The 15342-nt window shown below is 31.0% G+C and overlaps 1 protein-coding gene across 1 annotated transcript in view; it reads right to left on the bottom strand.

The window, feature by feature from the left end:
- LOC149908886 (pyrokinin-1 receptor-like) overlaps nucleotides 1-15342 on the bottom strand; it is a 54523-nt gene that overhangs the window by 13655 nt on the left and 25526 nt on the right. The window lies entirely within an intron of this gene.

Raw genomic sequence — 15342 nt, 5'->3', positions numbered from 1 at the left:
GTTTTTTGAATTTTTCACCTAAATTTTGAGGTTATGTGAAAAAATTGTAAATACAAAAGTTGTAGATCTTTTTATTACCTACAATTTTTCCATTGAACTTTTTTCCGTAGGACTTGTAGTTTTGTCGGAAATCGAGAGAAACCATTTTTTTTTCTTAAAAGCTCCCCCCTCCCACTTCCCGAACTCGGATTGACCGTAATTTATTTTCCTTTTATTTTCATCATATTCCCTTCCTTTTCTAATGGGTTTCATCCGACTGCGATTTTTTTGCAGTTTTTATTATTTTTAAAGGGACCAGTATATTCATTCACTCATTCGTTTTTTATTTTCGCTTAAAATTCTAAAACTCTTTATAATTAGGTTAATTTTAATCATTCTGTATTGACATCGACGTATACGACTTATTTTTTAAATAAATTCAGCTAAAAATTCGACTTCATAATTAAATGCGCAACGTTAATCAAATTGCCCTTTGAAATAATGACAAGGTAAAATATTAATAAAAAAGCAAAAACCACTTACCTATTTGTGAACGTAAAATTATGGTATTTCATCAAGTTGCGTAGGTAATGTCAAAACTTTACAGATTTTATATATTTTTTCTATTCTTTATTTTACAGACACTGTTTACAGATACTGTTTTAAATATTTAAAATATTTTAAATTTAAATCTTGAAGGGACAATGGAAGGATTATATTTTATAACATCAAATCAGAAACAAGTGGGAAGCTGAATGAATTGTTTTGAACAGTGTTCGTGAGATGCCGTAATTAGGTTACGTAAAGAATTTCAGTTCGCAATTAAATGCAGATAACGACTATTAGGAGGTAATAGCAATAAATATTTGATGAGAAAATTAGACGCGATTCTTACTAGTATAATTTTGCACAATGCAACAAATGCAGATCAATTATTTTAATTTTATTTTAATGTTATAATTTGATAAAAAGAAATTCATCATATTATACAAATCCACTATATGTTCATATATACATATATCTATAATTATCCATTAACTAAGGACTATGAAATACATGCAGAGTTGGCAACAAGTCCTTTGCAAAATACATATTCATTAATAATTACTAGCTGTGCTCCGCGGTTTCACCCGCATTGCTCCGCTCCTGTTGGTCTTAACGTGATGATATATAGCCTATAGTCTTCCTCGATAAAAATCTATTTAACACCGAAAGAATTTTTCAAATCGAACCAGTAGTTCCTGAGATAAGCGCGTTCAAATAAACAAACAAACTTTTCGGCTTTATAATATTCATTAATAGAAGATTGAAGAAGTGTCTTAAATACATTATTCTTATATATACGTATAGTAGTTGGGTCTGGCTATCTTGGGACAATAGATTTCAAAAAATCTCTACTTCAGGAGTAGTACAAAGAATATATAGTTATTTTAGGTTGGTAGATAGTTGTGTCCTAGACATTTCCTTATAATGAAAGAGGTCCGTAATCGCAACTGATTTAAACTTTTCCTAACCCCTGCCTGCCTCTCTATGTTCCATTGAAACTTCGCTTTTATCTCATTTTAATATTAGTATAACATTTAACTCAGTTATAAAAAATCCTCCTTGTTATTTTGTTATTACTTAATAATGAAACTTGAAAACACATTACAAACTTTTTATTTTAAATTTTATATTAATGGTTGTTGATAATATAATATTAGAAATAACAAGAAAATCTTAATCATAATATCCATGCGGGAAAATCGGACGCTGTCGATTTATCATAATATGTCTATTTTGGCAAACGGAAAATAATTATACTTCTGAAAATATTCCATTCCAATTTAAATTGGGCTCAGCACATTGATGTATATAAGTCCTAAATCGAATTTATTTTCCATTACACAGTCTGACTAGCATTTCTTCCGTAAAAAAGTTGTTGATTGAAAAAAAAAGAGATTACTTGTAAAAAGGAAACATTCATTGATCCATGAACATTAAACATTGCAGAAAATGATGTATGTATTTGTACCTTTTACGGAAGCAAAATTAAATTTAAAATTTCGTGACCTCAGAAGATTCCCCTAACTGTTATGTTGAAAACTATAAAGATTAGTATTTATTCAGTGCAAAATCTAATGCAACTATGTACAGAACACTATTTATTACCTTTATTATGTTAAATGAATGAAGGAGTAAGACCGGTTTGGATACATCCTTGTTATGTTTTCCTTAATCTTCAATTGAAATGCAGTTAAGAAATAGGTTTGTAATTCAATTCAACTCAAAGGTATTATTTTTATTACTAGCTTCCGCCCGCGACTCCGTCCGCGCGGATGTCGGTCTTCGCGTGGATGGTTTATTTCTCCATTTTGAGTAACTCTGACAATGACATCTTATAAATATCTATTGGACCCAAATACGGCTAGGCCTATAATAATACGCAACGTGTGTTCGCGGTTCTACAGAACAACGTCTATGGATAAAACTGAAAAATTAAGATTAATTTTTTTTTACGTATTTTTCCAGGATAAAAAGTATCCTATTTTACGCCCAGGATAATAAGGTATAATTATACCAAGTTTAATCGAAATCGAACCGTTAGTTTTTACGTGATGCCTGAACATACAGACAGACAGACAGACAGACAGACAGACAGGCAGACAGACTGAAAGACAGACAAAAATTTTTTTAATCACATATTTGGGTTTGGTATCGATCCAGTAACACCCTGCTATTTATTTTTTCAATATTTTCAATGTACAGAATTGACCCTTCTACAGATTTATTATATGTATAGATAACTCTGACAATGACATCTTATAAATATCTATTGGACCCAAATACGGCTAGGCCTATAATAATACGCAACGTGTGTTCGCGGTTCTACAGAACAACGTCTATGGATAAAACTGAAAAATTAAGATTAATTTTTTTTATACGTATTTTTCCAGGATAAAAAGTATCCTATTTTACGCCCAGGATAATAAGGTATAATTATACCAAGTTTCATCGAAATCGAACCGTTAGTTTTTACGTGATGCCTGAACATACAGACAGACAGACAGACAGACAGACAAAAATTTTTTTAATCACATATTTGGGTTTGGTATCGATCCAGTAACACCCCCTGCTATTTATTTTTTCAATATTTTCAATGTACAGAATTGACCCTTCTACAGATTTATTATATGTATAGATACAGTGAAGTAATGAGTAGTTTTGACATTATATTTTGATGATGATGATTTTCAATTAGTTACTTGCAAGTTACTTGTAAAAGGAGTATCCTTTATTCAGTTTCATTTTTATTAGAATTTTGGCTTATAGATGAAAGTCATATTCGTGATCTTTAATTCCCCAAAATAATAATTTATTATATTTACTTAATGTGTATTATTATTTATTCTTTCCAATGATTTTTAATCGCATTTTAATCTATTAATTATCGCCAATAAAACATGTATCTACAGACAGATGAATCTTCTATACATAGAAATTGCACTTGCATTTTGGTAGAACGAAAACAATCGGTCACTTGTGATTTTGCAAAAACCATATTCGACACTGGTTTTACACCGCACAATTTTTGTGAAAATGTATCTAACTGTATATATTACTAGCTTTCCGCCTGCGGCTTCGCCCGCGTTTTCAAAGAAAAACCCGCATAGTTCCCGTTCCCGTGGGATTTCCGGGATAAAACCTAGCCTATGTTACTCGTGGATAATGTAGCTTTCGAATGGTGAAAGAATTTTTAAAATCGGTCCAGTAGTTTATGAGCCTATTCATTACAATCAAACAAACAAACAAACAAACAAAGTTTTCCTCTTTATAATATTAGTGTAGATTATAGGTTAGGTATACTTTTTATGCAGTAAATTAGTTAGGTTCTCAATTTTATCAGTAAATTTATACGGTCAATAAATATAGATGTTTCATAATGTCTGGAATTTGGCCACGTTGCTACGCAGCTACAGGTACATACATAAAAGCGTTAATAAAGTTTGTAATGTTATTATGTCTATTTTTACACCAGTTGCGTACACTGAACAGCCTATTGCTGCTTACTATTCATTACTCATTTAAAAGCTGATTTGATTTTTGTAACCTATCCCTTGCAATTTTCAAATAACAATATACCTACGTGCGTATCTGTATTTATTGAACTTATCAATAATTGTTTAAAGGTTGAAATCTTGGAAAAGATATATCAAATCTCCTTCGATAGTTGTCCTTGCAAATTCTGGGAAGTTCCGACATATTATGCTTTTTCTTATAAAAATACGAATTAGATAATAGGTTGTAACTTGTAATGTTATTTTGTTTAAGAACGAATAGTGGTTATTTCCTTCACCGTGTTATTTTTATCTGAAATTTAAGATAAACAAAATGTAATTCAGTCTGTGTTGAACATTTAAATGATTGCTTCTTTTATTTCTTTGTTATGTTCCCGAGATTTAGACAGCTCTATGTGGACTTTTGTATGAAATAATGTTATATTTATTTTTCTTCAAACTATCTAGATTAATTAATTAAGTAAGCGATTTTGAAACCTTTTTCCTCGCTTTAGGTTAATTAATTCCCACTAGAAAGTGATTTCAAGACACCTTTTTAAGGAAAACATATGTTACTTACCTATATAAAATTAATTTACCCTTGTATTCGTTTAAATCGTTTATTGTTTATAACCATTATAAATTTCTCATTTATGAAGTATTTGAATGATATAAAACAAAATATCAAAAATATACTTCACGTTACTTCATAACTTACACTATATGCTGTTCAATAAAAGGCTAATTATGTTCACTATCAAAAAGAGCTTTTCGCGATATAATTGGGTAACATTATTGTTTCTGTGTATTGTTACAGAACTGCCAATTAGAGTATCCTTCAAAGCGAGAAACGAAGCATTAATTTAATGATATTAAAATGGATTAGTTGTAGTTTCTAGGTATTACTTGGTATTATTTAAATCGTGCGGTATATCCATTTTGAAGTATAAATATAAGAAGTAAATTGTTCATTTAAGAGCGAATATAATTTTGAACAGTTTCAACAACTTAAAAAGATTATCGTGAAGATACAAAGTAATTGTTTAATTGAAAATAATGTTATTTAAGTATGTTTAGATATAATTGTATTAAGGATCAAACGAGTTTAAGCGTAGGCACGTATACATTATAAATAAAGTATTTATATTTTATGGTTCTTATATTGCTATGTGGTAGGTATGCGTAAATTATAAACAAATTCTTGACTCACTCATGGCCAATCTAGACGTTAAACTCCATTTTCTATAATAAAGATTTAAGATATTTCAGAAGAATCTTTAAAATGTATTTTCTAATTCGTTAACTTCTAAGCTACGCGATTCAAAAACATCTAGTTTTATCAATTTAAATCTCGCCTTATTATATGAAAAGTTCGTATAAAGGGATTACCAGTACCTAATTAAAATTTCGCGTGTGCCAAAAGCAAAAATACAGTTGCAACAAAATACCTTCATACGTGATCTAATTAATTCTTCGCTAAGCAGAGCTGCACCCCTAGTCAAGTGGCTTTCTGTTAGCGTAGCGTTCAATAGAATAGACTACGAATGTATGAGATTGACGTAGGCTGTAGATAAACGTATCTACAGCCCCCCTAGTCAAGTGGCTTTCTGTTAGCGTAGCGTTCAATAGAATAGACTACGAATGTATGAGATTGACGTAACCTGTAGATACGTTTATCTACAGCCTACGTCAATCTCATACATTCGTAGTCTATTCTATTGAACGCTACGCTAACAGAAAGCCACTTGACTAGGGGGGCAGGTTACGTCAATCTCATACATTCGTAGTCTATTCTATTGAACGCTACGCTAACAGAAAGAGGTTACGTCAATCTCATACATTCGTAGTCTATTCTATTGAACGCTACGCTAACAGAAAGCCACTTGACTAGGGGGGCTGGTGACGAATATATATTTTATTTTTTATACATAAACTGAAACTAAAATAAAACACGCAAAATCTTTTTTAGAGTAAAAGTTATTAGAAAACTTTTTTGAGGAAGGCATGACGCATGCCTTTTACATAATTTTTTCTAAATATAATTGCTAACAGAAGTTTATATAGAAAAAATGTATTATTTCATATTATTAAATAGTCAATAATTATAGATGTTTGGAATTTATAGTAGGTATAATGTCATGTTGCTACGCAGCTCCATAGGTACATAAAATCGATACTAAAGTCTGTAACTTTATTAACCACATCATTAATTTTTGTATTGCGTTTAGAAGCCGTAATACCGCCTAGCCGTAATACGTAATTACCACGTAATTCCGCAATAGTTTTTCGATCATATACAAATTACATAACACATTCCATGTACAAGCGCCAATCAATTAATATTTTATTAAACATGTATAATATGTAGAGTTGTAGACATATGAATGTAGTATAACATATCTAATCTAATCTAATCTAAATATATTATACAGGGTGTCCCACTATTGGTATACTAAGCGCGAAGGAACTTGTAGTTTTGCATACACTGATCACGTAAAAAATACTTAAAAAAAAAATTGGGTCCAAAATTTTTTGCTAAATTTTTCCTGAAAATCCATGTTTTCTTCTCTAGCTTCGCGCAGCCGGCATATACTGCTTCTCTAATATGAGTATTTTGTCTATGAAAACATAATCTTAAACGATAGCTCACGTGCTGGTGGCAAAGTTGGGCAGGTTGCTTGTTTTGGGTGTACACATAGAGTTTTAAGAATTCATCTATTTGAAAAAAAATGCGTCTGGATTTTTTAAATTATTTTTTACGTACTCAGCGTATGCAAAACTATAACCTCCTTTGAGCTTAGTATACCAACAGTGGGACACCCTGTATAAATCTCGTGTCACAATGTTTGTCCTCAATGGACTCCTAAACCACTTAACCGATTATAATAAAATTCGCACACCATGTGCAGTTCGATCCAACTTGAGAGATAGGATAGGTTTTATCCTGGAAATCCCACGGGAAAGGGAACTATGCGGGGTTTTCTCTGAAAACGCGGGCGAAGCCGCGGGCGGAAAGCTAGTAAGCACTCGTATATAATGTGATATCAATACTCAAATATGGTAAATTATTTTATTTCCTATAGCATAAGTCCATAATCTAAATCATTGTGTAGGAGTTGAAAAATCGTAATATGTAGGTATGCAAAGTATAAAGATTTTTCATAACGCTTCAATATAAATAGACTAAATTCAGTTCCTAGAATCAGATTTACTATTAGCTTGCTGTCGGTACCCCTTCTTTTTAATCCATTAGGATAACATATAATAATAAGAAAGAGTTTATGAAAAGTTTTTAACTTTTTTAACACGTGTTATACTATTTTCATTTATTTTAAGAGAAAAGCTTGTTGTAAAGATATGGTATGCTCCGTGTGCTTCTATAAGAATTGTAGTTGAATTACCTAATAAATGTTTGAGTTGGTTGGTAAGTTTTAGTTATAAATATATAAATTTTGTTTTATTTTGCATTAAAACAATATTTAGAGATATTATGGACTCCGCGAAATTGAAGGGTAGTAAATATTGATGATGAAATTTACATTCTTTATTTACTTTGTTAAGTTATTCTCATATAAGTTTAAGTCTTTAAATTAGAATAAATGATTCTCTAAACCTAAATCTAATATCACATTGTAATGGCTTTTGTATATTATTCTGCAGATAGTGTAGAGTCTCATTCAAACTAAGAATTATAGTTTGAGTTTGAGTTTAATGTTACGACAAATAATAACCGTTAACTTATCCGTTCATCTGTATCATACGTTTATTCTTGGTCGATATTCAATAAATAAAAACTTTACTTATATTCCGAAGTTCATTCTTTATTGAGCTCTTCATAGCGTTAGTGTAGGTCTTGACTCTTGGATTTCTTTGAATTTCTTTATAGAGCTCTTTTTATAGAAAATCAAAGACCCTTGCATAATAGATACTAGGAATTTATTAATGGCCAGTCCATTTAATAATTCAATCCGTGATTTATTAATTATGTTTGCTGGTACCTATTGTCACAACTCACAACTCACAATATCGTTCTATAAGTTTAAAATCTATAGATAAGATAAGATATCTTAAGATTCAAGAAAGACTGAGCGGATTTTAAAGAATTTATTGTAATGTTAGAACTTAAAATTAACTTAAAAATATACATCGTAGGTTAAGGTATCTTCTATTCTAGCTTCAATCACCAATGACTTATAATGGTTTAAGTAAGATGTTTTATTAACTGTGTCTTTGTCAATATTATCACATGGACTAAGTTTTATAATTGTAAGTATTTGTTGTATGAACAAGGTGAATCTGAAAATAGTCTACTATTTTAACGACTCAAAATCCTTTTTTATAAAAAAAGCATAACTTAAATATATTATTTCTCTTCTGCTATTTCTGGAACGTAAAATACAGGAAAACTATAAATTGCTGCACGTCGTATCATTTTAACCAGGACGATATTTACGAATTTAACTCATGTGAGTATGACTAACAAGTATAATTATTAATATTTTATATTATAAATTGTAATTATTAGGAGTTAACTATATGTATAAAGGAAAATATTATTTGTGCCAATTATAATTAGCAAGTCACTTGCAACGGTGTTCATTAAATTATTTTATCAAACGAAAAGTGACTGTGATGTGTGCTCGTATTTGAATTTTGACATAGTACTGTGTCTGAATAACTTAAATCTGCAGTGCCTATGTATTTTAATTTTAATATATAAGTTACGAAAAGAGCAATGTGACGAATTTAACATAAAATTTGGACGAATTGCCATAAATTGTACAATTTGTAGCCGCGAAGACAACAAAAAGCGTCGATTAAAAGTGGACATCCTTAGCTTTGGACATAATCGTATTTATGTAAGTGCTTTTATTTAAACCAATTTATTTACATAATAAGGATTTTATAAACTGTATAAGTATACTTTCACATGCATTACATGCACAAATGTAAATACATATCACTAAATCTTTAAAAAAATAATTGATTTCATGTTTGTTCAGTGAACGTTCTTTTTCGTTTTCAACGGACATTTTACCTATTATATCGCGTTGGGACTTTCTTTACTTTAGAAAATGACAAGATGTCACGTTCTTTTAATTTTGACTGAATTAATTAAATAATTTCTGACTTTAATTCATACTTAATTTAACACATTATTCATTTAAAAGTATGCACTACACCATATAATTATTTAATTTAACATATTATGGGAGTTATAGTAGAATATTAAAACCTACACACGACTAAATAAACACAACATACTGTATGCTACGTCTATTCCCAAAATCCCGGGAACCTTGTACCTATAATATTATGTATTTGCTTTATTTGCCGCTATTTGTTTATTCCCTTTAGTTTCTGTGATCTGTGGTTTATTCCTATAAACTATAAACGGAATGGCAGGTTCGATTTCCTGTTTGAATATGTATGTAGTTGTAATAGTAGGTTCTAGTAGGTACGTTTTTGAATTCTTCACTCATTGCCACGATATCGGACGAGGTCGCAGATAAATCGTTGTAAATGAAAAAATGAATTTATAGAAAAAAAATAATTTGGAGCATTGAACACACAACGTGTTAATTTTTAATTCGTGCGACAATTATGAAACTTATTACATTAATATTTAAAACATATGAAAAGAGCCTCTATAATTAGAGTACATACTCTACCTATACAGTATACAGGTTATTTACAAGAAGTAACGGATTTCAAGTAGGTAATTGTTTTATGACACGCATCGCGCATGTTTATTGTGCAATATCTATCTTATCGACTTTATTTGGAGGCGCTGCAACAGCGAAGTCTCAGTTTATTGCCCTTCTCGATACATCCTATGGCTGCCATTAATTATTATTATCATGTATGATGTATATGATATGCATAATAATGCAACGTCCATGCTTTTAAAAATTTAGATGTACATCTGGGCTTTGTAGACAACTAATTTACTTGACAACTAAAAGTGAGGGTTCGTAGTCCGTACAATTTTTTTACCTAGGTGTTATATTGTAAGTATAGAAAAAAGCTTATATAAATACTCAAAAGGATGTGTTGACAGATAAATCATTACTTATTTGTCCTTGTTCGACAAATTATGACCAATATTAGCTTCTATTAGCATTCATGATTATTTAAATAATATACCTGTTCAATTATATGATTAAGAAACGTCTTGTAATATCTATGGTTATATAGGGGTTTTGCGAGCAATAATATTTCCATGCTTATACGAAACAATTATTATAAATAAAACTGCATTCAATTTGTATAACCGCAAGCACTCACACTGCATTGATATGAATTATTGTAAAGTCTATACAGGGTGGCCCGTTTATAGTGGTCCAAAAATTTTTTTCAGCTTGAGAGTATCATGAGTAATCATTTAAAACAAACTTTAGTTAAGCGAAAACTTATGGTTTAGAAATGATGATTTTTTTTATAAATAATCCGGAGTTTCAATATTTTTGTCACAAAACCACTCTGTTATGAAAACTACTGGACCGAATGGAATGAAATTTGGTATAGGTATAGCGCAATAACCTACCTATCGCACTATAGGCTCATCTTGTGTAAATAATTAGACTGCATTTTTTTATTTTAACTTTTTCTGTAGTTTTTTGAATTTCTCGGCAAAATATGGATTTTTCGAAAAAATCCTGTGAAAAAAAAATGTACTACCAAGGTTTTGCTGGTACTGTTAAAAACTACCTTAACATAGGGTTATTCTTGACACAAAAAATCATAGTTGTCCTTCGATTGTAACATCTTCAAAAACAACATCATGTACATTAACACATGAAAATCGAAAAATTACGAAATTTACCATAATTTAATTTTAATCATTTGGAACGGCCAATTTTTGATTAAAGAACCATTTATTGCCATAAAAGTCATTACAAATCAGTATTCACATGGCTATAAAACTTAAAATGAATGAAATAAAATTTTAACCTGCCAGCCAAAATAACTTAACTTTATTCTAATGTCAATTTATTGAGTTTTTTTTGTTATTTAGTTTTTATGTTTATCTTAATAAAAGGTTTGGAGAATTAATAAAACAAAATAAATATTAATTAACATATTGTTTATTTTTTACAAAAGGTTTTCAAAATACCGTCCGCCTTTCGCTAAACATAATCTGCATCTGCGACCTGCGTAAGAAATTTCTTCGCAGCCTATTAAATGGCTGCCGGCTTTCTTTAATGGCTGTTATATCCACTTGAATTTTTAGGTATGAACCTATGGTAATAAATAGTATAATACCATAAATTGGTATACAAATGTACCTATGTATAATGAATTTATGGTTATTTATAGGCATAAATTCAAGTGGCTATAACACACATTAAAGAAAGCCGGCAGCCATTTAAAAGGCTGCGAAGAAATTTCTTACGCAGATGCAGATTATGTTTAGCGAAAGGCGGACGGTATTTTGAAAACCTTTTGTAAAAAATAAACAATATGTTAATTAATATTTATTTTGTTTTATTAATTCTCCAAACCTTTTATTAAGATTTAATCATAAAAACTAAACAACAAAAAAACTCAATAAATTGACATTAGAACAAAGTTAAGTTATTTTGGCTGGCAGGTTAAAATTTTATTTCATTCATTTAAAGTTTTAGTGCCATGTGAATACTGATTTGTAATGACTTTTATGGCAATAAATGGTTCTTTAATCAAAAATTGGCCGTTCCAAATGATTAAAATTAAATTATGGTAAATTTCGTAATTTTTCGATTTTCATGTGTTAATGTACATGATGTTGTTTTTGAAGATGTTACAATCGAAGGACAACTATGATTTTTTGTGTCAAGAATAACCCTATGTTAAGGTAGTTTTTAGCAGTACCAGCAAAACCTTGGTAGTACATTTTTTTTTCACAGCATTTTTTCGAAAAATCCATATTTTGCCGAGAAATTCAAAAAACTACAGAAAAAGTTAAAATAAAAAAATGTAGTCTAATTATTTACACAAGATGAGCCTATAGTGCGATAGGTAGGTTATTGCGCTATACCTATACCAAATTTCATTCCATTCGGTCCAGTTGTTTTCATAACAGAGTGGTTTTGTGACAAAAATATTGAAACTCCGGATTATTTATAAAAAAAATCATAATTTCTAAACCATAAGTTTTCGCTTAACTAAAGTTTGTTTTAAATGATTACTCATGATGCTCTCAAGCTGAAAAAAATTTTTGGACCACTATAAACGGGCCACCCTGTATATGCACGTGTGAGTTGCGATTTCCCTTCCAATATCCTCAATAATAAAAATTAAAAACCCAATTTTTAAGTTAAACGAACAAAACAATTCTTAAGTCAAAGTAAGAACTGTTTTTTTGTTCAATTGGAAAACGTAATCGGTACTTACTTCATATTGTTTAAAGTCGAAGAAAAAAAAATTGAATTTATAATTAAAACCAATAAGCCAGGAATTAATGAAATGCCTGTGTAATTTAAATAGACTTGCCGTGTTATTACAACGCAATTACCTTAGAATAATTATTATGTTTTGATTCTTACAACTAGGTAGTAGGTTTTTCTCACCGTTTAATTTTTCCATTTCCTAGAATTGTATCGGTCAATTGATTGCCCTTATTAAAAATACACACGTAAAAACATTAATATGTGAAATAGATATTATACACCTACCAATATACTTTGAAATAATTCCATTTTGGTCTTCCTGTTATCAAAGTGTAGGAAATCCATATTTCCATACTAATATGTATGTATTATTAATTATTATATGTATAGATAAATGCGAAAGTAACTCCGTCTGTCTGTCTGTTACTCAATCACGCCTTAACTACTGAACCAATTTGCATGAAATTTGGTATAGAGATATTTTGATATCCGAGAAAGGACATAGGCTACTTTTTACCCCGGGACATTGGATAGGTTTTATTCCGGAAATCCCACGGGAACTTGAACTATGCGGGTTTTTCTTTGACTGCGCGGGCGAAGCCGCGGGCGGAAATCTAGTACTAAATATATATAAAATAAAACATAACGAGTTGTAAAGTTTGATGGAATGTTGTTAATGAGAATGTTATGGGATCATACTTGCTTTACGCAAATTTCAAGAATATCAATAAATATTCTTACTTATCAAAATTTTACTGCTCAAATCAGATCCAATGGAATTTATAACTGCCTGTATTACTTGCTCTGTGATGTACACATAATATGTAAGTTTGTGCACTTAGTTACGTATTTGTTTTTGGACCTGAACCATTTTCAGTTTTCAGTATTGTAGGAAAAAATTATGTAATACACTTTTCAGAATAAAGACGCCACGAAAACGTAATTATTTATCTAAGATGTTAGTTTATATCTTTAGACACACAGCCAAAGCAAACTACTCGAAAATATCGGATAGTAATAGTTACCGACGCGGTTGTAATTCTAAGTACCTCATGCTATGAGGTACCTATGAGTAGGTACTTTAGAACATAGCAAACTGCTCTTAAATCTAAAACTATCAGTTGTTGCCAATTAGGTTTGTCGGAAGTATGTTAAATGTCACTAACTCACATATTTTAATATCCAAAATAGGATTGAAAATTGTAGCTATGTGAGCGATATTGCGCTCTTTTCTATGTAGGTAATGTGATAATTAATTCGTATTGCAATTTTATCCTTTATTTTCATTACTTAAAATATAATATGATTTACTTTTGAAGTGAAACATCTTTAGGCACGTTGAGAGTAAAATTTCAAGGACGCGTAAGGGAAATACCGTCACATCATGGAGAAAGGCGATGATTTTAGTCTCTTTGAATCTTGCCAAAGAAGATTCACACACGCTCTTTTTTGTATAATTTAGTTTTTGTAAAACATTTTAGTTATATTAAACGATGTTCACGTTATAGGTACTTATTGATAATGACATAATGGAGGCTTCAGAATTTTCTCAAAGTTTATCAGTAAAAAAGAGTGGTGTTTTTACGGCTTATTTTCTTGTCGCTGTCATTAAAGTAATCACAAGGAAGGACAAGGTTAGATAATAAAATTGTTGAATCCCGAAAATATTTAATTTTCTGGTAAAGACGTTTCACCACATAAAATACTTTAGTCGTTCAATGAAGTTATTACCTTAGTTGTGTAAGTACACAATGACTTTACCTATTACATAAATAGAAGTGTTTATCAAAAAAATGTGTGCATGTAGGTACTAGTGTACACACGTAAGAAGTGAAACTTCTTTATGACCTTATTTTTCAAAAAATAATTTACTTTAAGCAACTTGACAGAAATACGTCGAATCACGCGTGGTAGGGATAAGAAAAAGATGGCGCGTAACGGAAGAATGTCACGCGTAACGAAAAAATGTTACACTAAATTTTTTTCCAACCCCGATAAGAAGTTTCACTTCAATAAAATAGAAACGGTTTTATGATTATTTACTTTTTAATGAAAAAATTTAATTGATATATAACTAGTAACTACTATCTAGGTCCTAAGCACTAAGCTTTCACCTCAGGTAAGCTTAAAGTACTGTTAGCGTTCGTTAAAATGCATAGGTATTCGCAGTATTTTTGGCTAGATTGATCATTATAACTTTATCATGTCGATGTCACTAACTTCATAGTTCATACAAAGGATAATTTTTATATCACAGAAAATAATCTACGATTCATATTATACAATTAAGCAGTAGATTATAGGTACTTAAAGACTGCAATAATAAAATAATAGACATAGTGGCCTCGCAGTTGTCACGTGATTATAGTAAGCATGATTTTATGCATAAGTATTCAATTAATGTGTTGTGGACTGTATAATTTTTGGGGTTCGTGGTCGAAATAAAACCCTTCCTTCGACATACATAAGTACATATATTTTCTCTTTACAATTACAATTCCTAATCACTATTACTTATTAACTACTTGTCTGTAATAAGCACTTGCTCGAACTGATCACTATTAGTACTTATTCGCTACTGGTCTGGAGTAAGCACTCGCTCGAACTGAATTCCATTTGAAAATTCGGGCTATTTATATGCGTCGCCGGCGGGGAGATTCAAAGCGGCCGCCCGGCGGCGAGGCACAAAGCGGCGGCGGCATCCAAAAGGCGGCGAGACTCAAAGCGGCGGCGGCATCCAAAAGCGGCGGCGAGACTCAAAGCGGCGGCGGCTGTCTTGCATGTGCCGCCTAGGCCACGCCTCCTCCACGTGTAAACGCAATGCACGTGGCGTACTGAGTACAGCGCGATAGGCGAAACCGCGGTGCGCCTCGTCGAAACCGCGGTGCGCCTCTCTTCCACGTGCAGCGTTAATATTCCGCCTCATACACGTGGAGCCGCTGCGCGGGGAGCCC

Source organism: Colias eurytheme, chromosome 4 (genome assembly GCF_061535395.1).
Source record: "Colias eurytheme isolate Ceu_HAF_F1 chromosome 4, ilColEury1 Martin Lab GWU primary, whole genome shotgun sequence".
NCBI lineage: Eukaryota > Metazoa > Arthropoda > Insecta > Lepidoptera > Pieridae > Colias > Colias eurytheme.
This window is presented reverse-complemented; position numbering and strand designations above follow the sequence as displayed.